Source organism: Salminus brasiliensis, chromosome 2, assembly GCF_030463535.1.
Source record: "Salminus brasiliensis chromosome 2, fSalBra1.hap2, whole genome shotgun sequence".
In the NCBI taxonomy this organism is placed as follows: domain Eukaryota; kingdom Metazoa; phylum Chordata; class Actinopteri; order Characiformes; family Bryconidae; genus Salminus; species Salminus brasiliensis.
In genome coordinates, this window is record NC_132879.1 from 2962902 (window position 1) to 2988656 (window position 25755).

Here is a 25755-nt window from a genome sequence, read left to right on the forward strand (position 1 = left end):
TGTCATTTTACAAGAACCCTACACAACCCCAACCCCCCTCCACACACACACACACACACACACACACACACACACACTTACTTCTATTCTGTTTGTTTTTGCTGTGTAACATTATATCAGGGATGGCGTGTGTGTGCAGTGTGCAGTGTATACACACTGTGTAATCCATGTGTCTTCACTTTTGCCATTTTTCACATGTTGACATAATCTGAATCTGGTATTCATATTCCTGTGAAGCTGATAATTTGCTGATGTGAGGTTTTGCAGGACACACACATGGAAACAGACACATTCAGGGAGAAACAGACAGAGATACATAGAGAGAGAGAGAGAGAGAGAGAGAGAGAAATGGGAGATAGAGGGAGGGCATATGGGTGTTTGTAACACAGATGGCTGTGGCCTGCAGCACTACAGGCAGAGACAGTGATGAAGGATGTGCTGGAGGATGAGGATGATGATGAAGCTTCACCTTGAGACTCTCTGCCATATAAATTCAGCTCCAACATCGTCCTGCAGCAGCTTCAGGTACAGCAAACACACTATATCTCCCATAGCACTATTATATCCACATTTAAAGCCCATACTGTAGCATAAAACACATAGACTACACGTCCATTAGTTTGTAGACACCTGCCCATCCTGTGTTCCTTCTGAAATCATGCGTATTAATTAATTGTACCCCTTTATTGTAGAAATAGCTTTAGTTAGAATTTAATTTACAAACAAAACAAACAGAAAATGGTCAATGTACACTGTAACCCTAGTGTAAATGTGTTTTTTATTATTATGTTATTATGTATTTATATTATAATGATATATATTTATAATATTATTTATTTATTTATTTATTTATTTATTTATTTTATTTTCCACTCCATGGCCTTTTTTGCCATCTTAAATTATTCATTTATTCATTTTAAGTGAGTTTCTTCTATTATTATTATTATTATTATTATTATTATTTATATTTTATTATTTCTAATCATTATTATTGTTATAATACTACTACTACTAGCACATTATTATTATTATTATTATTATTATTATTATTAATAATAATATTGTATGATTTATTATTGGAATAACTTTTAAAACAGTTCAATTATACATAAATTCAACTATAACTATTCTTATTTTTATTTATTTGTTTTAATGCTTGCTCCGAACTCTTTTACTTCTAAGCAGTTTAACAGATACTAATGGTGAAATTAACAACCTGCCATTACCAACACTATAAGATGCACTATAAATAAAAAAATTAATAATGATAATAATGATAATAAATAAATGAATAAATGAATAAATGTTGATATATTTATTTAGATTTTTACTGTCTTAACAGTATAAACAGTAATGATGCTGAATAAATCTACCCCACGACTGGAAGAACACAAGATTAAAGAACTGAATTTTCCAGACCACAAAATGATTTGCTCCCCTGTAAGAGTTACACATTTTTAAAAAACCATTCCTTACAGAAATTATATATATATAATGGAATATTTTTTATTGATATGGATGTAAATAATAATATGTCTATTTGAAGTTACAAAAAAATTGTGATTACTTGTTGTATGAATCACTTTTTATCATTTTATTATAACAGAAAATGTTTCAAAGTCTGGACTGAGGACAAGGCCAAAGTAGCATTTTAAAGATTTTACAAAATGAAAAACATAATAATTATAGCAGCGCAGTAAATAATTTTTTAACATAAATGTATAACCTGATTCATTGAAATATATAACCCTATATAACTCTTTATAACTTTTAAAGAAGAGGATGAACAGTTTTCTCCCCACTCAAACCCACTCCATAATTCCTGTAGAGGCTTTTCATAACAAAAGCACATTATATAACTACATATATAACTCCGCAGCTGTTAAAAATGAGAGTGATACTCGACTCCTATAAAAGTTTTAACAAGACCGCAATAAACCCTGACAAGTCTCGAATTAAATCATATTAAAAAAACACCTTCAAGTAGAACAGAACAAATGTAGAACATCAGCTGGCTCATCTTTTAACTGCAGGGAGGCGGCTGAATGCAAAACTGCGGGTGAATATTTGAAGCGCCGCATAACAGATTTAGCTGCTGTCGTTTTAAGATCAGTTTTTAATAAGTAAAATAAAGGCGGCCTATGAGAGACGAGTCCCCTTTTATAACTTACGTCCCTCACAGTTAAACAGATCCACAGCAAAATCAGCCCCATTACCCAACTCATTAACTATAGATAGAGAAAGACAGACTGAGAATGAAAGACTAAGAGAGACTATCCTGAAACACACTCTACACACTGTTACACCACTGACCCCTAACCCACTCAACACACTGTTACACCACTGACCTGTAACACACTCCACACTGTTACACCACTGACCTGAAACACACTCCACACTGTTACACCACTGACCTGTAACACACTCCACACTGTTACACCACTGACCTGTAACACACTCCACACTGTTACACCACTGACCTGAAACACACTCTACACTGTTACACCACTGACCTGAAACACACTCCAAACTGTTACACCACTGACCTGAAACACACTCCACACTGTTACACCACTGACCTGTAACACACTCCACAGTTACACCACTGACCTGTAACACACTCCACACTGTTACACCACTGACCTGTAACACACTCCACACTGTTACACCACTGACCTGAAACACACTCCAAACTGTTACACCACTGACCTGAAACACACACCACACTGTTACACCACTGACCTGTAACACACTCCACACTGTTACACCACTGACCTGTAACACACTCCACACTGTTACACCACTGACCTGTAACACACTCCACACTGTTACACCACTGACCTGAAACACACTCTACACACTGTTACACCATTGACCCCTAACCCACTCCACACTGTTACACCATTGACCCCTAACCCACTCCACACTGTTACACCACTGACCCCTAACCCACTCCCCACTGCGCTGATCACATGAAGATCAGATCTCCAGATGTTTAAATACGTTCAAAAAACAAAGGATTTCGTTTAGGACATGGGGTGTCCTAATTTTGTCACATGGCTGTCCGCTAATTATGCTAGTAAAGGTTACTGACCTAAATAAAATAGAGAGCAAAAGAGAGAGCGAGAGAGAGCAAGAGAGAGCGAGAGAGAGAGAGAGCGTGCTGTAGACCCTCGTTATGATCATTGAGAATAAGGCTGTGAAAATTCCTCTCTCTAGTTCCTTCAGGCAGTGAAAGCGTTAATTCCCGGGGGGGGAGGAAAAACGAGGAAAAAAGGGAGAGTCCGGGACCCTCGAGGAAAAGCCCCCAATGACAGCGAGTGCTAACTGATCAGGGGGGACTGTGGAGGTCAGGGCGGTTCAGATGGTAATGGAGGGATGTGACTGAGCGCGGTTACGGAAGTCGGCGATTTAATGATGATTTTTACTGGAAGTGATGCGTCGTGTGTGAACGGGGACCGACTTAGTGCTGTAATGTTAAGTGGTGTCTGTGGAGAGTAGAAGTCAATTAGTGCACATTTTAGAGCAGCGTAGTATCTGTGTGTGTGTGTGTGTGTGTGTGTGTGTGTGTGTGTGTTTCTGAAGGTTTTTTTTCCCCAGTCCTCATTAAGCAGACTCTGTAATTGTAAGACACGAACTGAGCAAAGAAACTATATTTAACAATTCAACTTTATTTTCCTTTAGGAAAAAAAAAAAAGTCCTCATCTGTGTGTAATTGGCTCCGGAATTACAGTACGAGTACAGTAAAGTACTGCTTCAATGGGATATTTTTTTACTGTACCCCGGAAAAGATTTTCCCACATTTAGTTGAATAATTCAGGTGAATGCTTTGATCTCACAAGTGTGTACTATGATGTTGCTAGGTGGTTGCTATGCAGTTGCTTTGGTGTTGGTAAGTGGTATTCCATTCCATAGAGAAATTCCCTCATCTGTGTGTAATTGGCTCCGGAATTACAGTATGAGTACGGTATATTTTTTTTTACTATGATGTTGCTAGGTGGTCACTATGGTCATGCTAAGTTGTTGCTAGGCAGTTACTTTGGTGTTGGTAAGTGGTTGCTATGGTATGGTATTCCCGATGGTGGCTATATGTTGCTAAATGGCTGCTATGGTGTTGCTAGACTGTTGCTATGGCATCCCAGTTGTCCATTATGGTGTTGTCAAGATCGGTGCTTTAGTAGCGCTGCGAGGTGGTCGCAGGAGACTGAAGCGGTGTTGCTAGATGTGGGTTGCTCAGATGTTGCTAGATGGTTGCTAGGCAGTTGCCATGGTATCTCAAGAGGATGCTTAGTGTGGTACCCTGTGTGGTTGGGTGGGTGTTATTATTGAGTGTATTGTTATCATTGTGACATTAGAAGGGTGCTTCCACAGCTTCCACACCCTTATCCATTCCTATGGGGGGGGAGGGGGGACGCAGATACAGCCGTTTACAAGCCAGACAGCTATCTGGAGCTGGAAGTCTGTCCTGGGCTGAAGAGAAGATGAAGAGGAAGATGAAGAGGAAGAGGAAGAAGAAGAGGAAGATCATGCCACCATAATAAAGATTCCCTCAGCCTGCCTCTCCTTATCATTGCAACCCAGAAGCAGAAGAGAAATTCCCTCATCTGTGTGTAATTGGCTCTGGAATTATAGTACGAGTACAGTAAAGTACTGCTTCAATGGGATAGTTTCACTGTGCCGAAACATCAGACCCCTTTTCACCTCTGCAGGAACTCGGCCAGTGTTTTGGTCACAGTGCCCCGGAAAAGTCTGTCCTGCGATTTTCCCACATTTTTCCGAATCTGTGTGATTCTGCTTCTGGGTTGCGATGATAAGGAGAGGCAGTCTGAGAGAATCTTTATTATGGTGGCATGATGATCTTCCTCTTCCTCTTCCTCTTCCTCTTCCTCTTCTTCTTCTCCGTCTTCTTCGTCTTCTTCAGCACAGTTCCAGCTCCAGGTGGCTGGGTCTGATTGTGTGCTTCTGGCTTGTACACAGCTGTATCTGCGTCCCCCCTCCCCCCCATAGGAATGAATAAGGGTGTGGAAGCTGTGGAATCAATGTCATATAATAACACTCATCCAACCACATAGGGTACCACAGCAAGCAACCACTTGAGATACCATGGCAACTGCCTAGCAACCATCTAGCAACATCCAAGCAACCATTAAGCAACACCGCTTTAGTCTCCTGCGACCACCTTGTAGCGCTACTACAGCACCGCACAGCATCTTGACAACACCATGAAGGACAACTGGGATGCCATAGCAACCATCTGGCAACATGCATCCACCATCGGGGATGCCATAGCAATCACTTAACAACACTTAAGTAACTGCCCAGCAACAGCTGTCTAGCATGACCATAGCAACCACCTAGCAACATCATAGTACACACTTGTAATCAGCAACTAGACCGGCCACTAGCAACTATCTAGCCACACCATAGCAACAACCTGGAATACCACTGGAATACCACTAGCAACAACTAAACAACTCCCTAGCAACCATCTAGCAACACCATAGCAGCCACTAAAAAACATCATAGCAACCACCTGGGATACCACAGCAACCACTTAACAACACTGTAGCAAACAACTAGCCACACCATAGTAACCACATGGCAACACCATTGCAATCGCTTAATAACAACAACAACGTAACCACCAATCACAATTTAGCACAACAAGTAAGACCATCGCCACCACCTAGCAACATCATAGTAAACATGTGTGATTTCACAGCAACCACCTAGGAACAACTAAACAACTCCCTAGCAACTGTCTAGCAACACTATAGCAAAAACATGGAATACCATAGCAACCACATATCAACAACTAAACAACTCCTTGGCAAGCATCTAGCAACACTATAGCAACCACCTGGAACAACTAAACAACTCTCTAGAAACCATCTGGGATACCACACCAACCACTTAACAACACTATAGCAAACAACAAGCCACACCATGGTAACCACTTAGAAACACCATTGCAACCACTTAATAACAACAACGTAACCACCAATCACAACTTAGCGCAATAAGCAAGACCACAAGACCATCGCAACCACCTAGCAACATTATAGCAATCGCGTGTAATTCCACAGCAACCACATAGCAACAACTAAACAACTCCCTGGCAAGCATCTAGCAACACCATACCAACCACCTGGAACATCACAGCAACCACCTAGCACAAACAGTTTCACCCTAGTGACCCCATAGCAACAGCTTAGCAACTTTCCAAGCCTGGAAGTGGGAAGCACTTCTGCTGACTGACCAGTCTGTGTTTCCAGGAGGAGATGAATGCACTTCTCTAGTAATTATTAAGATTTTTTTTAATTGTTTTATAAAACTTCAACACATTGTCTCAGATTTGAGCACACGACTGTCCAATCTATTAAACTCAGCTCAATTAATTAAGATAATTGCTAACAGATGTTGGAATACATTGCCAAACAATCAGGCCTTCCCAGTAGAGATCTGACAAACGTGATCAGAAATTAGCATCAGTGAGATATCACAGTCAGGATGAACAGGACTTTCTGCAACATCTCTCCAAAAGGAGGTCATAAAATCAGCCATGAAGAAACAGAATAGCCTGCAGATTCCTTGAATAACTGCCTGGAATCTATAGGCCATGAACAGTAACGTGCACACACACACACACACACACACACACACACCAAGGACGGACTGTATTTCTTGCCTTGAACGTCCTCAAACAGGCTGTAGACCGAATCTCAAGAGTTATGCGACGGACGCTGACATCACTATCTCTACTGCATTCATTGATAAAGATCAGACCAAGAAGGATTGATAAAGCTCTATAAGCTCCGTTTCAAGATGGATTAGTTCAGACAGACAGTCAAACCCAGCGGCAGAACCAGTCTCTAAAATCTCTATTTGAGCTGTGGGGGCGGGGCCTATTCCAAAAAAAGTTGAAACGAGTCTAATCTGCAGCTCTGGTAAATGTTTTTAATGCCACACAAAGACTAATATTCAGTCTCAGGTCATTATGATCTTCTCGACCAAAGAGGTACACAAGCATGACCTGCCTGATTAAAGACTAGCTGATCAAATTGTCCCAGCTGGTCTACCAGGATGGCCAGATTGACCAAGTCAGCCAACCAGCTGGTCCACCAGCACAACCATCTAAAACCAAAGTAGCCAGGTTAACCAGCATGATCAAGCTGGTCTACCAACATGACCAGCTTGAGGAAACTAGCTGACCAGCATGACCAGCGGGATGAAACTAGCATACCAGCATGACCAGTTTGAGGAAACTAGCCAACCAGCATGTCCTAGATGGTCCACCAGGAAGACTAGATTGACCATGTCAGCCAACCAGCTGGTCCACCAGCACAACCATCTAAACCAAAGTAGCCAAGCTAACCAGCATGATCAAGCTGGTCTACCAGGACTACCACATAGACCAAATCAGTCCACAATTGACTCAACATGGCACAGATCCTCCATCCTTAAGTTCCTCAAGTTCAACACATCCTCAAGTAATCCACCACTTGACTTGAGTGCTCAGACATTTCGACATTTGACATTTCGATCCAATGTATCGGGGATCATTTGGAGAAGCACATCCTATACAAACTGCCCAATCAATTCCTTTACGAATTACGTCCCTGCTGAGAGAAACAGCTTGGTCAGCTGAAGCTGGTCAAGCTGATGGAACAGTTCAATAGGTTGACGACCCAAGGATATGTTAACGTTTGTGTTTGTGAAGGTTCATCTGATCTACCAACTTCACTACTTCAATCGAGCCAGCCAACAAACATGGCTAGGTTGGCCTCCAAGCATGCTCCAAGGCAAGCCATCAAGTAAGTCCAAGCTGCTCTACTTGCATAAGCAGCTTTGACCCAGTTGATCTACCAGCATGACCTGCCTGATTAGAGACTAGCCAAATAGCATGTCCAAGCTGGTCTACCAGGATGACAAGATTGACCAAGTCAGCCAACCAGCTGATCTACCAGCACAACCATCTAAACCAAAGTAGCCAGGCTAACCAGCATGATCAAGCTGGTCTACCAACATGACCAGCTTGAGGAAACTGGCCAACCAGCATGCCCTAGCTGGTCTACCAGGAGGCATGTCCTAGCTGGTCTACTACTATTGAGAAAGTCAGCCAACCAGCTGGTCTACCAGCATGATTAGTTTGACCAAACTAGCCAGTCAGCATGTTTAAACTGGTCTACCAGCATGACCATCTTGACCAAACTGGTGTACCACCATAACCTGCCTGAATAAAGGCTAGCTGATGCACTAAAATGATCAGCTTTGACCATGTTGGTCTATCATGTTGGTTTACCATGTTGGTCATCTAGACCAAACTAGCTAACTAGCATGTCCAAGCAGGTCTACGAGCATGACCAGCTAGACCAAACTGGTGTACCTGCACAACCAGCCTAGGTGTCCAGCAAATCTAAGCTGCTCTACTGGACTCAGCTGGCTTACCAGCACAACCTCCTAGACTAAACTAGCCACGCAGCAAGTCCAAGCTGGTCAATCAGCATGACCAAACTAGCCAACCATCATGTCCAAGAGGGTCCAACCAGTATGATCTAGCCACAACCAGCACTGCTCCCAACGGACCACATACACACACACTTAACTACACACACATGTTCAGGAAACAGAGGTCCCTCAATGTAAAAATACTATATACAATACCCCCCCCCCCCCAACATGTGCAATTTTTTAATTCTTATTTATATTGTGTGTATATAGTGTAAATTATTTATCTACATTTTTTTCTGTAACTGAGTGTCTTGCTATCCCTTTCTGCTGTGACACTGAGAATTTCCCCACTGCGGGACTAATAAAGGATTATCTTATCTTATCTTGATCAACCAGCATGTCCAAGCAGGTCTAACATCATGACCAGCTTCACCGATTTGGCCGACCAGCATGACCGACTAATGACCAGCATGACCATGACCCCCTTAAACCAGATCGCAAACACTGTGGATTGACGTTTCGAGCTCAATTCAATACTTTTGGGGTGTTTTGGGGAGTTGGAGATGGTGGGTGGGGTGGTGATCATCCTCCAACACCCTGATCTCACTAACACTCTTAATGCTGAATGCAACCATATCCTTACAGCCATGCTCTAGTAGAATCTAGTACACAGCCTTCTTCTCTGGATAGACCTCTTAAATACCATAAAAAAAAAAGAAACAATGGATGAGGAGGTGTCCAAATACTTTTTTTTTTTCATATATTGCATGAATTCATCAACAAGAGTGTTGAGGAGGTCAGGATGCTGGATGGATGATCACCACCACACCTCATCCCAAACTTCCCAACTCATCCTAAAAGTACTGGATGGAGCACCATCCATCGTTCCACTGCTCCACAGCTCAATGCTGGGGGGCTTTATACCCCTCTAGCCCACACCTGGCATTAGGTGACATAGTACCTCTTCAACAGGGATTAGATGAGCTGTTAGACATCACTCTTGACGCTGAATGCAATCAAATCTATACAGCCATGCTCTAGTAGAATCTAGTACAAAGCCGTCTTCCCTGGACAGTAGAGACAGTTACCCCAAGAAAAGCAGGATAAACCCGTTTTTATGGACGAGGAGGTGGACGAGGACGAGGAGGTGTCCCAATACTTTTCTCCAATTAGTGTATAAATTGGTCTCATGGTTTTAAAAATCCCAGTTCATTCTCATCGCATCCCGTCCGAATTCTGCTCTGCCTCAGAATCTTTTCCACAGCGATATTTAAAACATGCCTCACCACATTAACAAGACGGTTTAGTACGAATTAATTAAACATGCGAACGACCTTGACCCCAGTGACCTCAAACTCTGGTCAAGCAGGATCAGAATAACGCAAAGCTCTGCTGTTTCCACTGCTCTAACTCATGAAGGCTTTGTAGCTCATGGGTTTAATCAGAAGTGTTCAATCACAGCGAGCACTGGACTTTAATTATCCCTCCAGCACTGCAATCTGACACCCTCCGTCCGGACCTGAAGCTCAGCCCCATGCTGAAGTAAGCAGACCATGATTGAAAACCCAGTCAAAACAACTTTGCAAGATGGATTAGGCTAAACCGACCCCATGTCTGAGTGAGGCTTTGATCAATAACTGATCACATAATTGATTACAGATTGCAGAAGTTGAGACTAAGGGACATGAAGCTAATACGGGTTCCCTAACTAACATGTTGTGCTCGGGTTCCACGTTGGCCCCACATATGGATGTCCACCAGGGTCAGCGATGGAACCAGCAGGGGTTAAGCTTGGACCCCATCTCGGTTGTACACTGCATATGGGTCCTAAGTGGGACCCATGTGAGATTGAGGTTGGCTGTAAGGATGGGGCCTATTTGGGAAGCCCTCCTGGAACCCACCTTGCCGACGTTCCTCCCATGTGAGCCCCACATGGACATGGATGTTAGCTGGGCAGTGTTGGGCATCGCACCAAGTAGCGCCACTACTAGCTTAACTATAAAACTTTCAATAAAACTTTTTGCTGTATCACATCATTCGCACCCATCCACCCAATTTAGCATATCTGAAGCACAATATTTGGACAAAAGTATTGGGACACCTGCTCATTCATTGTTTCTTCTGAAATCAAGGGTCAATTTTTTTTTAAAGTTCATCCTGCTTTTGTTGGAGTAACTGTCTCTACTGTGCAGAGAAGAAGGCTTTCCACTAGATTTTAGAGGAGCATTGCTGTGAGGATTTGATTGCATTCATCAACAAGAGCATTAGTGGATGATCACCACCCCACCTCATTATCATCAACTCCCCAACTCTTCCTGAAAGTACTGGATGGAGCCCCACCACCATCATTCCAGAGAACACAGTTCTCCCACTGCTCCACAGCTCAATGCTGGGAGGGGGGCTTTATACCCCTCTAGCCCACGCCTAGCATTAGGCAGCAGCATGGTGCCAATAGGGCCATCTAGTTAATCTGCTCCAGAGAGTCCTATTCTATTGGCAGTACGTCTAGTGGTCTACAGGGACTAGAACAGCTGTATGAGTGCAGGCATGCATTTGCACATCTGTGGCAGCAGTGGAGTGAAATGCATTCATTAGAAGGGGTGTCCACAAACATTTGGACATGCAGTCTACGTTTAACAACACAGCTAGCGCTCCTTTTAACTTCATTTAAAGTATGTGCATTAAAAGTTTGCCAGTTCTGCACTTCCAGTTCGCAGCTATGACCCCATGCCTCCTGATCCTTTTTTTTTCTTTCAGGCCAATTATTTTTGCATGGTTGGAAAATCCTTGGTTCCAGAGACACCATCCTGGCTTCAGGGAAAGGGAACACAGCAGTCCCCCAGTTTCAGCACCACTGGAGCACATCCAGGCTTAAGCACCGTGTTCAAGGGTGCGACTTATGAACTTACAGTACGGTCCCTCTAGTAACCAGGTCAACATCCCTTTTGAGCCTCTGGCAGTACCCCCCGTAGCACAGTAGATATTTTTAATTGGGCTTAAAACAGTTCATGGTCCAGTGTTGGGAATGGGTGCTGTGAAATACTGTAAAAGCAACTGAACGAGTGACTCAGTGACTCAGTGACTCACTGATTCACAAGTCAAGTTCAGCTCATTTTCTCCATACACGCTACATGGACAAATGTTTGTGGACAACCCTTCTAACAAATGCATTCACTAGATGTGCAAATCCACACATACACAATGTCTAGTCTCTGTAGAGAAGTACAGCCAATAGAATCGGACTCTCTGGAGCAGGTAAGCATGACCCTATTACTGGCACCATGTGTAATGGGGTAAGAGGGGTACAAAGCTCCGCAGATAACTCCAGTACTCCAGTACTTTTGGGCTGAGCTGGGGAGTTAGGGATGAGATGGGCTGGTAAACATTCCTCCAAAATCTAGTGGAAATCCTTCCTCCCTGGACAGTAGAGACAGTAACTCCAACAAAAGAAGGATAAACTCTGGATGAAACAATGAACAGACAGGTGTCCCAATACTTTTGTCCATATGCTGTATAGTTTGTCCATTTTTCCTAGGTACCAAAACTATAACACGACTATAAAAAAAGTGTCTATAGGTGTCCCAATACTTTTGTCCATATGCTGTATAGTTTGTCCATTATTCCTAGGTACCAAAAACTATAACATGACTATAAAAAAAGTGTCTATAGGTGTCCCAATACTTTTGTCCATATGCTGTATAGTTTGTCCATTTTTCCTAGGTACCAAAAACTATAACACGACTATAAAAAAAAGTGTCTATAGGTGTCCCAATACTTTTGTCCATACAGTGTACTACAATAACATCCAAATCAGTGGAGGAGCCTGATGTTACTCCTTCTACATACTAATCTAGCCAAAATGGAAAAGTGCAAACAGAGGCCAGAAAGTGGGTGGGGGGGGCAAGTGGATGAAGCCGTGGGTGGTGTGATGGTCCTCTTCTCTTTCTCTCTCTCTCCACTGCTCAGCACGATGCTGGCACACCCAACGAAGAATGCTTTATCTGTCTTGAAGGATCGTATTCACCCTCCCGGCATGGTGTGGCATTGTGTGTGATAGGTGGAGACCTAGTCAATTGTGAAGATGCTCCAGATTCCGAAAGCATCCGGTTCAAAAGTACGTTCTTTTCACAAGCTGGACAGGGAAACAAACCAAGCTGACAAACTTAGCGAACAAAACCGGGGAAAGCTGTTAAAACGAGGCGGGCAGAGAAATCTAGGATGGAGCAGGGGCCGGAAGAATGGGCCTTATTCACCATTAGTGCTCTCCCCTATCACATGACTGACCCACCGATGCAACATCACTGGGCGGGCAACCAACCAACTCCCTTGGAGGACAGCGCCGGGTTCCCAGCTCTGATGCATCGGCTAGCAGACACCCGTGCCGGCCAGCATCACACTGAAGTGGTGTGGGGAGGTGGAGCAAGGCCAACTGTGCTCCCTCAGGATCCGGCTGCTGATGGCAGTGATTCGTACCGGTGGTCTTCGGGTAATTGTGGCAGCGTCACAAGCAACCACCTCATTTACCATAGCAGAGGCTCTTACTCAGACAGTACCCTTAGCTAGTTTGTTACTGGATACCGGTGGGTATCACGCCGCTGGGCAGCGTATCGAACCATGGCTCTGACCTGCTGAGAGGTCACCCTTACCGTGGCTGTGTTTAGCAAAGCAGGTAGGCTTAGGGCCACCACTAGGCCTCACCGTAAGCAACCACACAAGAAACCATAGCAACTGTCTAGCAACCACCTGGCGACTGCTAAGCAAACCTAAATTAACCACCATAGCAACCACCTAGCAACCGCACTGCTGAAGTTCATCCAAGAAGTGTGTTTTTCTAGTAACTTAATGTACATTTATTAATGTGATGTAAAGCTACATAATTTATTCGTAACATAATTAATTATTGCATATTAGGCGATTAAGCGACCCTCGGGTCATGGGGGCAGCGTCTAGTCCGCTTTTTGAAGCTCAGAATTGTTCACAGCTCTGATAAATGAATGATGGATCCCACACTGTACGAAATGCAGTACTCCGAGCGAATCCCAGGTAAGAAAACAGGGGGAACGTCAGAGTCGTCGTGGAAACTGCATCAAAGGGGTTTCTGCCTCCTACAGGTTCACTGCTGTCCACACACCTCCGACAGTGGTCAGGATTTTCTTCTGTATGTCTCCCAACAAAGTGCCATAGGTTCTTAATGGGGTTTAAGTTTCTTCTTGATTTTTTAACGTAACCAACGATTTAGTAACACCTTAGCAACCACCTAGCAACTGTCCAGCAACTACCTAGCAATTGCTACGCAACTCTATAGCAACCACCTAGCAACTAATTCGCAACCCCTCAGCAATCTCCTGGGATACCACAGCACAACTTTGTAGAAAGCACCTAGCAACAACATATCAATTGCTTAGCAACATCATCACCACCTAGCAACTGCTTAGCCATCTGATTTGTGATAAATAAGTTACATATGAGTTACATAGTAAGTTATAATTTATTCATGTCATAATTTACCCCTTAAAATAATTTTTCATTCTCTTTTTTAAGGGAAAATAAATTAGAAAAATTAAGAATATTTTTCTACATTTTTTATAAGAATATTTTTAAAATCTGAACTGAAAGTATGACGTTAAACAAGAAGACTTTTCTCAAATCCATGCCCCGGATTGGGGAACACTCTCATACACTAATGAAGCTTTCAGCAAATTCCCAGGAGGACCAATCAGGGTCCATGTTTCAGACTACATTACACAGTCACACCATCTCTCTGTACACAGATTCCCATATGTTGTTCCCACCTGACTGCCAGTCACAGACTCTCCTCATTGTTCTTTAGCTAACCACAGTTCCTACGTGCCTCATCACACCGCTGGGCACCCATACCATAGCTGTGTTTAGCAAAGCAGGTCGGCTTGTTTTGCTGGCTGGGAATTTTTCCCCATTGGAATGAATAGGATGCAACAGATAATACACTCCCGACCAGCCCTGGGGTACCAAAGCAACCACTAGGCCTCACCAAGAGCAACCACTCAAGACACCATAGCAGCTGCCTGAGACGCCATAGTAACTGTCTAGCTAGCAACCACCTAGCAATCATCAAGTAACTCTGTAGTAACCAATGATTTAGTAACACCTTCGCAACCACCTGCAATGCTGTAGCAACCACCTAGCAACTGATTCGCAACCCCTCAGCAACCTCCTGGGATATCATAGCAACTTTGTAGAAAGCACCTAGCAACATCATATCAATTGCTTAGCAACATCATCACCAACTAGCAACTGCTTAGCCATCTGATATGTGATAAATAAGTTACATAAGTCATATAATTTATTCATGTCATAATTTACCCCTTAAAAAGGGCTATGGTCCGCCGGCGGGCCGAAAGTGTTACTGCAATCTACCCCACCAGTTTATATAGAACATACCATAGCAACTTTTAAGAACCCCCCATAGCAACCACTGAGCAGCACTGTAGCAAGTACCTTAACAAACACCTTGCAACACTATAGCACTCATCTAGAAACCCCTTCGAAACAAAATAGTAACACTGCAGCAACCACTTAGCAACACTATAGCAACCACATAGCAACACTTCAGCAACCTCTTAGATATCACTTAACAACGCCCCAGCAACCACTAAGCAACACTGTAGCAACTGCCTTAACAAACACCTTGCAACACTATAGCACCATCTAGAAACCCCTAAAAACAAAACAGCAAGCATCTAGCAACGCCACAGCAACCACTTAGCAACACCATAGCAACCACGTAACAACAACTATAACAAACACCTTGCAACACTATAGCACCTATCTAGAAACCCCTTCGAAACAAAATAGTAACACTGCGGCAACCACTTAGCAACACTATAGCAACCACATAGCAACACTTCAGCAACCTCTTAGATATCACCTAACAACACCCCAGCAACCACTAAGCAACACTGTAGCAACTGCCTTAACAAACACCTTGCAACACTATAGCACCCATCTAGAAACCCCTAAAAACAAAATAGCAAGCATCTAGCAACGCCACAGCAACCACTTAGCAACACCATAGCAACCATGTAACAACAACTATAACAAACACCTTGCAACACTATAGCACCTATCTAGAAACCCCTTCGAAACAAAATAGTAACACTGCGGCAACCACTTAGCAACACTATAGCAACCACATAGCAACACTTCAGCAACCTCTTAGATATCACATAACAACACCCCAGCAACCACTAAGCAACACTGTAGCAACTGCCTTAACAAAAACACCTTGCAACACTATAGCACCCATCTAGAAACCCCTAAAAACAAAATAGCAAGCATCTAGCAACGCCACAGCAACCACTTAGCAACACCATAGCAACCACGTAACAACAACTATAACAAACACCTTGCAACACTATAGCACCTATCTAGAAACCCCTTCGAAACAAAATAGTAACACTGCGGCAACCACTTAGCAACACTATAGCAACCACATAGCAACACTTCAGCAACCTCTTAGATATCACATAACAACACCCCAGCAACCACTAAGCAACACTGTAGCAGCTGCCTTAACAAAAACACCTTGCAACACTATAGCACCCATCTAGAAACCCCTAAAAACAAAATAGCAAGCATCTAGCAACGCCACAGCAACCACTTAGCAACACCATAGCAACCACGTAACAACAACTATAACAAACACCTTGCAACACTATAGCACCTATCTAGAAACCCCTTCGAAACAAATGAGTAACACTGCGGCAACCACTTAGCAACACTATAGCAACCACATAGCAACACTTCAGCAACCTCTTAGATATCACTTAACAACACCCCAGCAACCATTGTAGCAACTACCTTAACAAACATCTTGCAACACAATAGCACCCATCTAGAAACCCCTTTAAAAATAGCAAGCATCCGGCAACACCACAGCAACCACTAAGCAACACCATAGCAACCACATGGGATACCATAGCAACTACCTAGCAACTTCATAGCAACCACCTAGCAACTGCTTAGCAACACCAAAGTAACCACCCGGCCTACCATATCAGCTACCTAGCAGCACCCCAGCAACCACCTGTTATTACACACTTCTATTACCAAAGAATAGCCCAGACTTAGACACCATAAACACAGAGTCTGGACTTTTCTCACAATTTCTCCACTTGTTTCAATGAACTTTGAGAAACAAGTGAGAAATAAGTCAAATAAAATTACGCCGAGCTCTTTTTATTGCCAGCGATAACTGGAGGTCTGTGGGTTATGGGATTTGTAGTGGTTATTACAGTGTAGGCCTGGTGTGAAATACAGTGTAATGTATAAGAGCTCTCCGAAAGTCTCCGAAAGACTGAAAGATTATGCTCCGGCAAAGCATTCTAACTTATTCATCGGCGTAAGTGATGTTCATTGTTATCATATATTCGAAGGGAAGTGCGGTAACCTGACAGAGAGCAGGAGTGCATCTGTAATGAATGATTCAGGATGATTCAGCTACCTGAGAGTGGATCTCAGAGACTCACTCTTAGTCTGTAGTGGAAAAGTGGTTTCCAGACAATTTAGATTTATTTGTAGCATTTTAAAGATGCTGTGACTCGAACGTTTGGCTCTGACAGATGTCTTAATTATACATTGGATGTAAATGAGATTACGGTTGCCAAGCAATGCACAACTGCGTAGTTACTCTTCTTCTCTGTCTCCTTATTCTTATTTACTTATTTATTCTTCTGCCAGGTTTATACAGCATCTCTCGTCCCGCTGTTTTTGACGCCAGATCGCTCGGCTATGTGATGACTGTCTGATTGGGGCTTGTATTCAGCTTTTTGATTGGACGAACGGTTTCCGTGTACCGGAAGAGATTTTTTGGATAAAAATGAATGGGGTGCGAACGCACTCTTCTTATGTGCCAATGATACAAATACATCAGTGACACCACATGTGGTACCACAAGAACCACTTGACAACACCTGAGCAACCACCTGGGATGTCATAGCAACTTCTTACAAAACAATTAGCAACACCCTGGCAACCACTAAGCAACACTTTAGCAACTACCTTAACAAACACAGAGCAACACCATAGCAAGCACCTATAAATACCACAGCAACCACCTAGGGACACTGTAGTAACCAATTAGCAATACCTTAGCAACCACATGGGATACCATACAAAAACACTTAGCAACACAATGACAATCACACAGGAAACCATTGCAATCACTTAGCAACCTCATAGCAACCACATGCAATGCTATAGCAACCACCTAGCAACTACTTAGCAAATACCTGCAGAGCCTTAGCAACTGCATAGAAACATAATAGAAACAACCAGGGATACCATATCAGCCACCAAGCAGCATCATAGCAGCACCAGCTAGTAATACTTCTGCAACCACACAGCAACACTATAGCAACCATGGGTAAGAGCAACACCATAGCCAACAGCTAGCACTTAGATTACAACAGCAACCATGAATCAACACTATAGCAATCACCTAGCAACACCATACCAAAAAAACCTAGCAACCACTTAGCAACGCCTAACCTAACGCTCTTAGGAACACCTTAGCAACCACATGGGATGCCATAAAAAACACTAGCAGCAATCACCTAGCAGCACCATAGCGACCACCTAGTAATACTACTACAACCACATAGCAAAACTATAACAACCATGTGTGAGAGCATAGCAACCACCTAGCAACACCACAGCAAGCACAGCATAGCAACCACCTAGCAACCACTTAGCAACACCATAGCAACCACATGGGATGTCATGAACAAACCTTAGCAACACAATAGCAACCACATGGTAAACCATAGCAAAACTCTCTAGGAAAATTCAACATTAGCATATTTCAAAGTAGCCATGTGGTTCCGGGGTCAGTACCATCCAACGCCACACTTTACAGCCAATGTACCCTCCAGATTTAACCCACCTGGGGCAGGAAACACTCAGGCACCGATCAGCTGGGGATTAGGTGCCTTCAAGGGCATCAACATTGAGGAATGAGAAGAAAGCGCTGTGCTTCACTCGCCCCCCTCCCTCGGTCCAGAGGATCGAACCAGTGACCTTCCAGTCCCAATGCAGCTGCTCTAACCTTTAGGCCACAGCTGCCAATATACACTAGCAGTCAGAAATACCTGCTCAATTACTGTAAAGGTCACCGGCACGCCCCGAACATCAGACCGAAAAAGAAAAACAGGCACTAAGAGTGTGAGTCTGTATTGTGCTGGTCCTCCTCCGGCCTGGACGACCTCCTCACACCTTCATCACAACGTCAACGCTTCCACTGCTGCCCAGTCCACACACCTCCAACAGTGGTCAGGACTTTCTCTTGCACGTCCCCCAACATAGTCCCATAAGTTCCTAATGGGGGGGGGGGGGTAATTAACATAATATGTGCAACACAGCACACGGACAAAAGTATTGGGACACCTGCTCATTCGTTCATTGTTTCTTCTGAAATCAAGGCTTTTGTTGGAGTAACTGTCTCTAATGTCCAGGGAGGATGGCTTTCTAGTAGATATTTGAGCTGGAGCATTGCAGTGAGGATTTGATTGCATTCAGCAAGATGAGTGTGTTGATGAGGTCAGGATGCTGGGGGATCACCACCCCACCTCGTCCCTAATTCTCCAACTCCCTAGCTAGAAAAGTTTTGTTTAGTAGAAAGTTACTGTAAACGTTCTGAACCGTATGGTTTTGGTTCTTAGAACGTTTGATCCGTCCAGTTTTATTTATTTATTTTATTTATTTATTTACATATATAAATATTTTTTTACAGTTGATTATAGGCTTTTCACATTTGGTCTCCATCATTTAAAAACAATGCATATTTTTAATTAATAGTGAAATTCTAAATAAATAAATAAATAAATAAATAAATTCAGTGTTTTAATAAATTAATGGCAAATTCATTCATTTCTAAATTCACTAATTAACATATTAGATGTTATCCAATTTATCAGTGTTTTTATTGTACTGGATTTTATATATATATATATATATATATATATATATATAAAACCCAGTAGAAAAATATATATTATTATGTCACACATTTTCAAAACATTTTTCTTATTTCTATTTTTTTTATTATCTCTAATGTTACAGTCTTACCTTCCTGGAACCATCGCTGAACCTTCCTCTAACGTTTCTACTAACTCGGCCATCCCAAATGTATTGGATGGAGCACCATCATTCCAGAGAATACAGCTCCACTGCTCCACAGCTCAAGTAAGTGTTTATTAGCTCAGTAAAACACTAATATTAGAATAACTAATATTAATAATATAACTAATACAACACCTGGTTTGGTAAATCAGGGCTTAATGATGGTAAATCAGTAAATTGCATTTCCTTTTTTTACTGTATTTATTTGTATTATTGTTTCTTAATGAGCTCAGATTAGTCGAATCATTGCAGCCACGTAAAAACAACACTACTTCACAGGAGAAGCAAAAAACCTTCTGAACTTTCAATAGAAGTCAATGCAAAAAGGGTTTTGGAGCATTTCTATTGGTCCATTCATCATGAAAGTTGTACACAGCGTAAAGAACAAGAGCCAGATTCACATTATGCTGAAAAGTGAAAAATGGTGAAATCACTTTTTTGCATGGTAGCAATATTTTATATTAATTCATATTATTTTTAGGGCTTATTACTGGTGCAGTGCAAATAAACATGGTTACATGAAAATTCAACAGATGCGGTGCATGTAGGGCTTCTCACCGGAGCTACTTTGCACCCCCTCTCTTTTAAAACAGAGGTAAAGGCAGCCAGCACGACAGCATGTACAATAAATAGTACAAAAGCCGTGGGCTGCCTGAATTAGCACTCTGGCATCCTTCTGTTCCTCCTTTCCGTGATCAGAGGGTTCCACTGTTCAGAAATGGAGAACTAGTTCAGTCCTGGCTCTCGACAAAAGCTAAAATTAGCCATTGGTGAAGATTTTACACCATTCAGAACAGCGATGTGACGCCACTGAAGCACCACGACTGGCTCTCCTGAGGAACCTTTCCGTGTAGACTTAAGCATGGACTGGCTAGTAGTTTGCGATATGAAACTGTGTAGCTCCGCCCATCCCCATATGTTTCAATGGCAAAAACAAACCCGCCCCCAAAAATTCCAGTTTAAAAACCCCTTATTCTGCTGTGCTGTAAGTAGGCGGGGCTACACCTCTGAATGACGTGATTGGCTTGACGTGGCCTTGGCTGGAGAAGATGGAAGGGTTTCTATTGGTGTTCTACTGCCACATGGATGACTAGGCGGGGTTACAGCATACAGTGCTATTTCCACAATTCGCCATGTTGCCGGCTATCCCACAACCCCCTCTTGGGGGGGGGTGAAACACATACCATAAGGCCTAGCTCCACCTTTTTAAAAGGGGGGTCTGGTCCTCTAGGTGAAAGCAGAAGCCTCCTGATGAAGGCCAGCCCATGGTTCTTGAAGTTCTCGAAGTTTACCATGGTGCAGTTTGTGATTGTACAGGTTGAGGGGTACTATTTTTTACCATGGTGCAGTTTGTGATGGTACAGGCTGAGGGGTACTATTTTTGACCATGGTGCAGTTTGTGATGGTATGATATGGGGGGGGGGGGGGGTCTGGTCCTCTAGGTCAAAGCAGAAGCCTCCTGATGAAGGCCAGCCCAAAGTTCTCTAAAAGCCCAAAGTCCCTCCCTGCTGCGTTCCCCTACTTTACAGGAGAGGGAAAAAAATCTTCCCAACTTTCAATGGAAGTCAATGTAAAAGGATTTCATTCCAAGTCATTTCGGAGCATTTCTATTGGTCCATTCATCATGAAATTTCTACACAATGTGAAGAACAACTGGCCGATTCTGAATATATCAAAAAGTGAAAAACGTGGTCAGAACATGAAAAGCCTCACTGCACAGCCAGGCATTGGCCGGCCATGATGTTCTGCCATTTGCCCAAGAAAACGAGCAACAGCTGGAGAAGAAGCTGGACATCAAGCTTCTCTAAGCGTCAAATGACTCGAGGAGCGCGGTCTTACGACTCCCACTGTCTCGGACTCTCGGTCTCTTTGCTAATTCCTAATTCCGCTGATAAGAACAATTAGGTTCTTGCATTCAGGCGGATAAGAACAATACTACAAATTAGGCTGTCTAGCCTTCTTCCACACACACTCACACACTCTCACACACTCTCTCTCGGCCCTCTCTCTTTGTCTTCCCCTCTCTTTAACATCCAGCCAGAAGGAGCGACGGCTGCGTGGCCCAGGCTCGTCATCCTCTGGTGAACAGCGCAGCGCAGGACAGTGCAGCTCATCATTCTGGTGGAAGCAGGGTGAACGATGGTGCGGCCGGGGGGCCTGTTTCTGCTGAGGCACAGCGTGTGACGGGAAGTCAGACGAGGGTCGTGATGGAGGAGTGTATGACGGGGCTTTTCAGCAAAGCGTCATTTGTGATGATACAGGATATTATGAGTGATGATGGACAGTGATGACCAGGGAAGGTGCAGGTAAACCCTCACTGCGTAAAGTTTGGGCGGGACAGGCGAGGTCAGTACCACTGCTAACGGGGGTGAATGATGATCCTTTTTATTAGGCTGCAATTTTACTGAAGGCGCAGTGAAGGATGATGCAGACCTTGGGGTTGCCAAGGGTGCCGTGTTTAATGGTAATTTACAAACCAGGGGTGACTTCTCCCAGCTAGGGATCATTACGTAATGGTACAGACCAAAAGGCACTGATGTTTGTGATGGTCCAGGCTGAGGGGTACTATTTTTTACCATGGTGCAGTTTATGATGGTACAGGCTGAGGGGTACTATTTTTTACCATGTTGCAGTTTATGATGGTACAGACTGAGGGGTACTATTTTTTACCATAGTGCTGTTTGTGATGGTCCAGGCTGAGGGGTACTATTTTTTACCATGGTGCAGTTTGTAAGGGTACAGGCTGAGGGGTACTATTTTTTACCATGGTGCAGTTTGTGATGGTACAGGCTGAGGGGTACTATTTTTACCATGGTGCAGTTTGTGATGGTACAGGTTGAGGGGTACTATTTTTTACCATGTTGCAGTTTATGATGGTACAGGCTGAAGGGTACTATTTTTTACCATGGTGCAGTTTATGATGGTCCAGGCTGAGGGGTACTATTTTTTACCATGGTGCAGTTTATGTTGGTCCAGGCTGAGGGGTACTATTTTTTACCATAGTGCTGTTTGTGATGGTCCAGGCTGAGGGGTACTATTTTTTACCATGGTGCAGTTTGTAAGGGTACAGGCTGAGGGGTACTATTTTTTACCATGGTGCAGTTTGTGATGGTACAGGCTGAGGGGTACTATTTTTTACCATGGTGCAGTTTGTGATGGTACAGGCTGAGGGGTACTATTTTTTACCATGGTGCAGTTTGTGATGGTACAGGCTGAGGGGTACTATTTTTACCATGGTGCAGTTTATGATGGTACAGGCTGAGGGGTACTATTTTTTACCATGTTGCAGTTTGTGATGGTACAGGCTGAGGGGTACTATTTTTTTTTACCATGGTGCAGTTTGTGATGGTACAGGCTGAGGGGTACTATTTTTACCATGGTGCAGTTTATGATGGTACAGGCTGAGGGGTACTATTTTTTACCATGGTGCAGTTTGTGATGGTACAGGCTGAGGGGTACTATTTTTTTTTACCATGGTGCAGTTTGTGATGGTACAGGCTGAGGGGTACTATTTTTTACCATGGTGCAGTTTGTGATGGTACAGGCTGAGGGGTACTATTTTTTTTACCATGGTGCAGTTTGTGATGGTACAGGCTGAGGGGTACTATTTTTCGCCAGGGTGCAGTTTGTGATGGTGAAGTTCAGGTAAAGCTCTAGGGATACAGTTTTTCACCACGGTGCAGAATGTGATGATACAAGCAGAGTGACCATTTGTTGCAGGGTGCAGTCTGTGATGGTGAAGGCCAGGGGATACTCTTTACTGCCGCGGTGCAGAATGTGATGATACAAGCAGGGCGCCTGTGTGTTTTTTGCAGGGGTCAGTAAATGAGGGCGACTCTTTTTTCAGAGCTTGGTTTTATAGGTTTGCCCTCAGTTGCCAGAGGTCCCGGGCCATCGGCTGCCGGAGCGTTGTGATTGGCCGAGACCTAGCGGCCCTGCTTGTTCATCTGCCCTCCCCCGGGAGCATGCAATTAAAAACAGAGATAGCCTGCAGCACGCGGCACGCCAGGACCCCCCCCTCCACCTCCCCTCCCTCCCCCTCCCCTCACCTCCTCCTCTCACTCTGTCTCTCTCCATCCATCTCTCCCTCGTTCATCTCCATCCCTCCATCCCTCTTCATAAGCATGACCAGGACCTTCCCTCAGCACACCCCTCTCTCTCCCCTCCCCCTACACCCCTCTATCCCTCCACCCATCCCGTTCTCTCTCTCTCTCTCGCTCCCTCTCCCTCCCTCTGGCTGTCACTCGCTCCCAGGACACCGTTACATCACCACACAGCAGAGAGCAACAGATGAGGCCTGACTGTCTGACGCTGCTGTGGGAATACCTGATTGATTCTGCTCATATGAACACACACACACACACACACACACACACACACACGGTACAGGCACACATTAACAAACACGTTTGCATTCACACTCTCTCACACACACACACACACTCACACGCACTGAGCTGTAGGCTGATTACTCAGTTATTAATCGCAAAACAGCGACAGTCAGTCCTGTGATTAATCTGTAACTGAAATGTTGTTTTAATATTAGTATTATTATTATTATTATTATTAATAATAATACTATTAATAATAATAATAATGATTATGATGATATTATTGTTATTATTATTATGGTTGTTGCCATTATTATCATCATCATCATCAACACAGTGTATGTAAAAATGCTCTGTGGTTGAATGTGCCACCTCCATTCACAGAGAGAGAGAGAGAGAGAGAGAGAGAGAGAGAGAGAGAAAGAAAGAGAGAGAGAGAGAGAGAGAGAGAGACAGAGACAGACAGACAGAGACAGAGAGAGACAGAGAGAGAGAAAGAGAGAGAGACAGAGAGAAAGAGAGAGAAAGAGAGACGGAGAGAGAGACAGAGAGAAAGAGAGAGAGAGAGAGAGAGAGAGAAACAGAGAGACAGAGAGAAAGAGAGAGAGAGAGAGAGAGAGACACACATCCTTATATTTTCTTTCATTTATTTATTTTACTATATAATTACACATAGATTTTGGATCGATTCGGCACGGCTGTTGCAGGTGATGCTTTGCTGTCGGGGACGCATCAAGACACTCTAGGTCTGATCACTCTAGGAGAGTAATGTGGTCATGTGCGCCCCCGACCACCTCTGACCACCTCCGAATGTGCTTTGAGGGATCGGATTTCACTTTATCCCATTCACACCTGTACTGTGTGCAGGGAGATCAGATCAGGTTCGGATTGCACTTGTCTGCCTTAAAAAGCCAGGTGAAAACACCACCAGACGCATCGGATTAGGATCAGATCACTCAGGTGGTCAGAGACGGATCTCGTCCACATTTAACACAAGCGTAAACGTAATGTGAGCTGTTTCCTGTGATCGGATTTCGTCAGACATTAAGGGCCAAAATCCTCCAAGTACAATAGACCACAAAACCAAAACCTGTCCCAGTACATCTAATATTTATCCCACTACAACCAAAACCCAATCTAGTACAACCAACCACAACCAAAACTCCTCCCAGTACAACTATTTCTCCAAGTACAACCAAAATCCAATCTAGTACAACCAAACCCCCTCCCTGTTCAACCAAATCCCTTCCCAGTACAACCAAACCCCTCCCAGTACAACCAAAACGCCACCCAGTCCAACTAATATTCCTCCAAGTACAACCAAACTCCTCCCAGTACAACCAAAACACCTCCTAGTCCAACTAATATTCCTCCAAGTACAACCAAAACCTCAATCTAGTACAACCAAACCCCCTCCCAATACAACCAATAACCCAAGTACAACAAAAATTCTCCCAGTACAACTAATATTACTACAAGTACAACCAAAACTACTTTCAGGACAACCAAAACTCTTCCCAGTACAATATTCCTACAAGCACAACCAAAAATTCTCCCAGTGAAATCAACCCCCACAATACAACCAAAGCCCCTCCAGGTACAACCAAAACTTCTCCCACAACAGCCAAAACCCTCCAAGTACAATGGATCACAAAACCAAAACCTGTCCCAGTACAACTAATATTTCTCCAAGTGCAACCAAAACCCAATCTAGTACAATCAAACCCCCTCCCAGTACAACCAAACCCCCTCTCAATACAACCAAACCCCCTCCCAGTACAACCAAACCCCCTCCCAGTACAACCAAAATGCCTCC

General features: G+C 43.6%; 1 protein-coding gene across 1 annotated transcript in view; it reads right to left on the reverse strand.

Annotated features, from left to right (window-relative positions):
• The window catches only part of LOC140550261 (thyrotropin-releasing hormone-degrading ectoenzyme-like), a 341162-nt gene that overhangs the window by 239632 nt on the left and 75775 nt on the right, over positions 1–25755 (reverse strand). The gene's annotated exons all lie outside the window — the stretch shown is intronic.